General features: G+C 38.5%; 1 protein-coding gene across 1 annotated transcript in view; it reads left to right on the top strand.

Annotated features, from left to right (window-relative positions):
* The window catches only part of LOC133636394 (DNA topoisomerase 2-beta-like), a 77,702-nt gene that overhangs the window by 66,676 nt on the left and 3,526 nt on the right, over positions 1-7,500 (top strand). The gene's annotated exons all lie outside the window — the stretch shown is intronic.

Here is a 7,500-nt window from a genome sequence, read left to right as displayed (position 1 = left end):
TTCACTTCACAAACCCCAAAAGCAGTGAAGTTGTCACGTTGTGTAAAAGGTAAATAAAAAGAGAATACAACAAATCCTTTTCAACTTATATTCAGTTGAATAGACTGCAAAGACAAGATATTTCATGTTCACACTCAGAAATTCACTTATTTTTTGCAAATAATCATGAACTTAGAATTGAATGGCAGCAACACGTTGCAAAAAAGGCATTTTTACCACTGTGTTACATGGCCTTTCCTTTTAACAACCCTCAGTAAAGGTTTGGGAAGTGAGGAGACACATTTTTGAAGTGGAATTCTTTCCCGTTCTTGCTTGACGTACAGCTTAAGTTGTTCAACAGTCTCCCTTCTCATACTTTAGCCTTCATATTGCATGATATTATATTGAACTCGTAAATAAACATGCATCTTCCGGCCAGCAGGGTGGAGCCACATATCAAATGTAGCAATGCTCATCCTGCTCTTTTTTTCTTCTTCTTCCATGCAACAGTGCTCATTTGCATAGTGCCTGCACACCTACGAGTGGAAAGTAGACTTTGTGAAGCTCCACGGTGTGTCTTTGAATACCAATGATCCGCACTGGAAGAGAACATGTTAGAGAATGTGTTAGATTGCCAGCGTGGGTCCAAATATGAAAGCCCTCATGACTTCCACTCCAGCCAGCACTCATCAGCCTCCAGGAGGAGTTTGAACTGCACTGGAAACACACAAGTGCTTGTGGGTGTGAAAAGAACATTTTTTTTCCCAGGCAGTTAGCAACTGCGAGATGGAATTTACTAGATTGCACTTTTTCCATAGACCAAGTGGAGGGGATTTACCTTATTTATATACAGTGGTGGTCAAAAGTGTACGTACACGTGTAAAGAACATGATGTCATGGCTGTCTTCAGTTTACAATCATTTCTACAACTCTTATTTTGTTGTGATTGGAGCACATACTTGTTGCTCACAAAACACATTCATGAAATGTGCTTCTTTTATGAATTTATTATGGCTCTACTGGAAATGTGAGGGTCAAAAGTATACAAACATTGCTTCCTTGGCAAGTTGACCTGCAATAAGGCGCTTTTGGTAGCCATCCACAAGCTTCTGCTTGACCACTTGACCACAAAATTTTGGTGCAGTTCAGCTAAATGTGTTGCTTTTCTGACATGGACTTGTTTCTTCAGCATTGTCCACACCTTTAAGTCAGGACTTTGGGAAGGCCATTCTAAAACCTTCATTCTAGCCTGATTTAGCCATTCCTTTACCACTTTTGACGTCATTGTCCTGTTGGAACACCCAACTGCGCCCAAGACCCAACCTCCGGGCTGATGATTTTAGCTTGTCCTGAAGAATTTGGAACTAATTCTCCTTTTTAATTGTCCCATTTACTCTCTGTAAAGCAGCAGTTCCATTGGCAGCAAAACAGAACATAATACTAGCACCACCATGCTTGACGGTAGGGATGGTGTTCCTGGGATTAAAGGCCTCACCTTTTCTCCTCCAAACATATTGCTGGGTATTGTGGCCAAACAGCTCCATTTTTGTTTCAATCAGATGAAAAATGTGGGAGTTGTGGAACCTTGAAAAATGTCCCATTCTGTTAAATGGGAATTTCAGGGAAATTTCAGGGAAAAGCGGTATTTTTTTTTGAAATGCTAAATATTTTGAATGTTGTGAATGAGTTGATGTTGAAATTTTTCAAATCGGTCGAGAAATAGTAAAATTTTTAATTGAGAAATGGTATTACGGAATTCCTGGAATTTCAGGAAAATCGGGAATTTTTCCAATTCTAAAAACAACTTTGTTTTTTTGCCCTGGTTAAGAGGAATGTTTTGACGGTGGAACGGTTGAAGTGGGTGGAAAAATGTGGAAGGAGTAGTCGACAGAAAAAAGGGTGAAAAAAAGGGTTGGAAAAAAACGGGAATTCTGGGAATTCCTGGAATTTTTGTTAAGGTGGAAAAATGATAGTTTGAATGTCCAGGATGGTGGAATGTGTTGAAGGTGGAATGTTTTGAATAGGTTGACAAATGTGGAAATGGTGGAAGTTTGAAAAATGGCCAATTCATTTTGAATGGGGAAAATTTCCCGGAAAACCTGGAATTCTGGGAAATCTGGGAATTTTTAGAGTTTGTTAAGGGACAGCCCGCGATTCCTGAATAGGCTGAACAGTTTGAAGTTGGAACGCTTTGAATGGGATGAAAAATGTGGAAGGTGGCAGCAAAACAGGCTCAGAGCATAATACTACCACCACCATGCTTGACGGTAGGTCTGGTGTTCCTGGGATTAAAGGCCTCACCTTTTCTCCTCCAAACATATTGCTGGGTATTGTGGCCAAACAGCTCCATTTTTGTTTCAATCAGATGAAAAATGTGGGAGTTGTGGAACCTTGAAAAATGTCCCATTCTGTTAAATGGGAATTTCAGGGAAATTTCAGGGAAAAGCAGGATTTATTTTTTTGAAATGCAAAATATTTTGAATGTTGTGAATGAGTTGATGTTGGAATTTTTCAAATCGGTCGAGAAATAGTATTACGGAATTCCTGGAATTTCAGGAAAATCGGGAATTTTTCCAATTCTAAAAACAACTTTGTTTTTTTTGTCCTGATTAAGAGGAATGTTTTGACGGTGGAACGGTTGAAGTGGGTGGAAAAATGTGGAAGGAGTAGTCGACAGAAAAAAGGGTGAAAAAAAGGGTTGGAAAAAAACGGGAATTCTGGGAATTCCTTGAATTTTTTTTTTAAGGTGGAAAAATGATAGTTTGAATGTCCAGGATGGTGGAATGTGTTGAAGGTGGAATGTTTTGAATAGATTGAAAAATGTGGAAATGGTGGAAGTTTGAAAAATGGCCAATTCATTTTGAATGGGGAACATTTCCCAGAAAACCTGGAATTCTGGGAAATCTGGGAATTTTTGGAGTTTGTTAAGGGACAGCCCGCGATTCCTGAATAGGCTGAACAGTTTGAAGTTGGAACGCTTTGAATGGGATGAAAAATGTGGAAGGTGGCAGCAAAACAGGCTCAGAGCATAATACTACCACCACCATGCTTGACGGTAGGTCTGGTGTTCCTGGGATTAAAGGCCTCACCTTTTCCCTTCCAAACATATTGCTGGGTATTGTGGCCAAACAGCTCCAATTTTGTTTCAATCAGATGAAAAATGTGGGAGTTGTGGAACCTTGAAAAATGTCCCATTCTGTTAAATGGGAATTTCAGGGAAATTTCGGGGAAAAGCAGGATTTTTTTTTTGAAATGCAAAATATTTTGAATGTTGGGAATGAGTTGATGTTGGAATTTTTCAAATCGGTCGAGAAATAGTATTACGGAATTCCTGGAATTTCAGGAAAATCTGGAATTTTTCCAGTTCTAAAGACAACTTTGTTTTTTTGTCCTGGTTAAGAGGAATGTTTTGACGGTGGAACGGTTGAAGTGGGTTGAAAAATGTGGAAGGAGTAGTCGACAGAAAAAAGGGTGAAAAAAAGGGTTGGAAAAAACGGGAATTCTGGGAATTCCTGGAATTTTTTTTAAGGTGGAAAAATGATAGTTTGAATGTCCAGGATGGTGGAATGTGTTGAAGGTGGAATGTTTTGAATAGATTGAAAAATGTGGAAATGGTGGAAGTTTGAAAAATGGCCAATTCATTTTGAATGGGGAAAATTTCCCGGAAAACCTGGAATTCTGGGAATTTTTGGAGTTAAGGGACAGCCCGCAATTCCCGAATAGGCTGAACAGTTTGAAGTTGGAACGCTTTGAATGGGATGAAAAATGTGGAAGGTATAGCGCTAAAATCTGCAGAAGAAGAAGAAGAAGAAGAAGAAGAAGAAGATGAAGCAATTCCTGAAAGAACTGCGTGTGAATGATCCAATGCTGAAGTTGAACTGAAATCCTGGAATTTTTTTTTAGAATTGGCAGAGGTGTGGACTCGAGTCACATGACTTGGACTCGAGTCAGACTCGAGTCATGAATTTGATGACTTTGGACTCGACTTGACAAAATGTAAAGAGACTTGCAACTCGACTTGGACTTTAACATCAATGACTTGTGACTTCACTTGGACTTGAGCCTTTTGACTTGACATGACTTGCTACTTTCCCCAAAACCCAAAGATTAAAAAGTTATTTGGGAGCGCGCCGCTCCGTATTTTTCCTTTTCTTCGTCTGTGTCTATCAGCGTGTTGTTCCTGTCCGCTGGTGTGCGCTCAGTACAACAGCCAATCGAATTAGATCTACGCTATTTTCATCCCACAGCTCTCATCCAATCAAATTGCAGGACAACCAATGAAGAAGAATTGTCAAACAATGCGGCAGTGAGAAACAATTATGCCAAAGTTAATTTCGTTCAGGTATTAAAACTACGACTCGGTCAACAAAAAACGAATAGCCCTATGCAAATCATGCAGTTGGAATATTACAGACAGAGACGTAACAACTTCCAATTTCGTTCGACATTTGAAGTTGCACAAAGAAGGGTAAGTTTTGAATGTAAGCTAACGTTTATTGGCTAAGTAACGTGACTTTTATTTGCTGTGTAGTTAAATCAGTGAGGCTGTAAACTCACTGCTAACGTCATAACCATAGACATCTTATAAGGGTACGCAGCATCGCGCGCTACTGCCTACTGGCGCAGACGAGACGCGGGGCCGCCATCTTGGAGTGGTGATCCGCTCCACTCAGTGCAATTCATTTGGCAGGAGCAATGAACTGTCAACGCATTTAATTCATTTTACCTCACTGAATACCACTCATTTTCACACGCTTTTTTGTCATACGTGTAGCTATGATAACGGACACATGTTTTATTATTCATAGTTTGCTTAACAGTAATAGAATATTCTTATATGCTATAAGTGACCAGACGTCCGAGATCAAAACTGGGAATATAATCCCAGAGAAAGGGGAAAAAAACGGTCAGCTATTTTTAAATTGAAGAAATAATATGATTAGGTTATATATACATGCGTATATCCTACATAAACAATGTATGAATACATTAGATATCTATATATCTTATAGACTGTATCTCTGTTGCTGCAGCAGCAGAGAGTTTATTCTGTCTTGACACTTTGTATTGATATTTTGTATTACATTCTTCCCTTAAATGATCATGTTTACAGTCATTGTTTTATATGTATTTTTTATGTATGTCGCTTTGGATAAAAGCGTCTGCCAAATACTTAAACATAAACATATATAAACACTTGAAAGTCTTTATATCAGCTAAAACCACCAATCTGTTTCACTGGATTCAGAATAAAACCAAATTCTGTCTTACCCAACAATGTTAGTATTTGAATATTGTTACTTGAAGACTTATTCCTGGTTACAATTATACTGTTAAGAAAGTATTGTCTTATATTTTGCCTAAAATGAGAATGCATCATAATCAGTGGCGGCTGGTGAATTTTGTTTTAGGTGGGGCTGAAAGTTTGTAAACCAAACCCATGTAGGGGCGTCATCCTCCCCCAGAAGATTTCTTTGTGATTTTCACATACAAATATTAAAGATCTTTGCTCCTTCTCAACTCTGTGGTAATGTTATTTTCATAAAATACAACCAATAGTACATTAATGTTAAATCTTACTTGTGAAAAGTAATCACCCGATTTCTATTTTCAACAGTCCGCTCATTTGAGTTGGAAAACGCTGAACACCATCTTTGTTTTCTACCTGTCAACTGTCAGTTTAGGCTGCTCGCCGGCTCCTCATCACCACTTCAAGATGGCGGCCAAATTGCTCGTGTCACAGCAGCCAATGCTGCGTCTACTTATAAGATGTCTATGGTTATAACGTCATTGCAAACACGGCAATATGTTGCGTCCACTGCAGTTTGCTACCTTATTCATACTTTTTGTCAAGTGATTTTTTTTAAGCAGGGTTGCATGAGGTACCTATACATAACGTTACGTTAGTCAATGTATCACACACAGTAACGTAACGTTAGACGGCGATCAGCAGCACCGCGTATTTTAGCCACCTACAAAACACAAACATAGTCAAATAAAGGTCAGTTAAAATGTATACTATATTAAGAATATGTGTACATATTGCATAGGGCCCTGACATCTAAAAGTACAACTCTGTTCATTGTTTTGTTCATGTTTTTGTTATGTTTTTCATGTGTACGCACACATCAACACACATACAGTATGAGATGAGATCAATGAGATAAGGTAAGAACAGGATAGAAACTGCTGTGGAACTACCGGTAGTTACAATGCAATGTGCCAAGGAAATACAATGTTAACACTTTTGTGCAAATAAGTACAGTTGCACTTGTTTTGCAAATGTGTTTATTCTGTAAAGGAATGAGTTAAATGTTTAAAATGACTGGTTGATAGTGCTATTATGAAGTGCAATGTCAGCACTATTTTTTTTCCCTGCAATTTCAAATGCACTTGTTTTAATAAATAAATACAGCGTTTTAAAAGCATACACAATCTGTGTAAATATATTAGTCTGTGGTTAAAAGGACTTGAAAGGACTCGAAATTCAAAATGCAGGACTTGGGACTTGACTTGAGACTTTCCAGTCTTGACTTTGGACTTGACTCGGGACTTGCCTGTCTTGACTCGGGACTTGACTCGAGACTTGAGGGCAAAGACTTGAGACTTACTTGTGACTTGCAAAGCAATGACTTGGTCCCACCTCTGAGAATTGGTGAAGTAGAGCACGCAATTCCCAAACAGGCTGGATATTTTGAAGTTGGAACAGTTTGAATCAGATGAAAAATGTGATGGTTGTGGAACTTTGAAGAATGTCCCATTGATTTCAATGGGAATTTCCCAAAAATGTTGGGAAAAGCGGGAATTTTTTTTAGAAAATTGTCTTAATGAGTTGAAATGGTTGGTGTTGAAATTTTTCAAATTGTTCGAGAAATGTTGAAGTAGTAACATGTTGAATTGAGAAATGGTATTACAAAATTCCTGGAATTTCGGGAAATCCGGGAATTTTTCCCAATTCAAAAAACAATTCATTTTTTTGTCCTAATAGAGAGGAATGTTTTGACGGTGGAACGGTGGAAGTAGGTTGAAAAATGTGGAAGGAGTAGTCGCCAGAAAAAAGGGTGGAATTAGGGCTTTGGAAAACCAGGAATTCTGGAAAATCCTGGAATTTTTTGGAACTTGGAAAAATGATAGTTGGAATGTCCAGGATTATGGAATGTGTTGAAGGTGGAATGTTTTGATAGGTTGAAAAATTTGGAAATGGTAGAAGTTTGAAAAATGGCCAATTCATTTTGAATGGGGAAAAATGTCCCGGAAAACGGGAAATCTGGGAATTTTTAGGATCCCCGAATAGGCTGAACAGTTTGAAGTTGGAACGCTTTGAATGGGATGACAAATGTGGAAGGTAGAGCCCTCCAAAATCTGGAGAAGAAGAAGAAGAATAAATAGATGAATTTTGGTGTAGAAAACTTGGAGCATTCACACAATAAATGCTGCAAGGTTTAATTGTGTAGTACACACTTCAAGTACACACTTCAAGTACACACACCGTGACCTCCTCCTCCACGCACATCAATGCTC

The sequence above is a fragment of the Entelurus aequoreus genome, linkage group LG20, assembly GCF_033978785.1.
Source record: "Entelurus aequoreus isolate RoL-2023_Sb linkage group LG20, RoL_Eaeq_v1.1, whole genome shotgun sequence".
Taxonomy (NCBI): Eukaryota; Metazoa; Chordata; class Actinopteri; order Syngnathiformes; family Syngnathidae; genus Entelurus; species Entelurus aequoreus.
The sequence above is the reverse complement of the archived record's forward strand: the minus strand, read 5'-3'. Positions and strand labels throughout refer to the sequence as shown.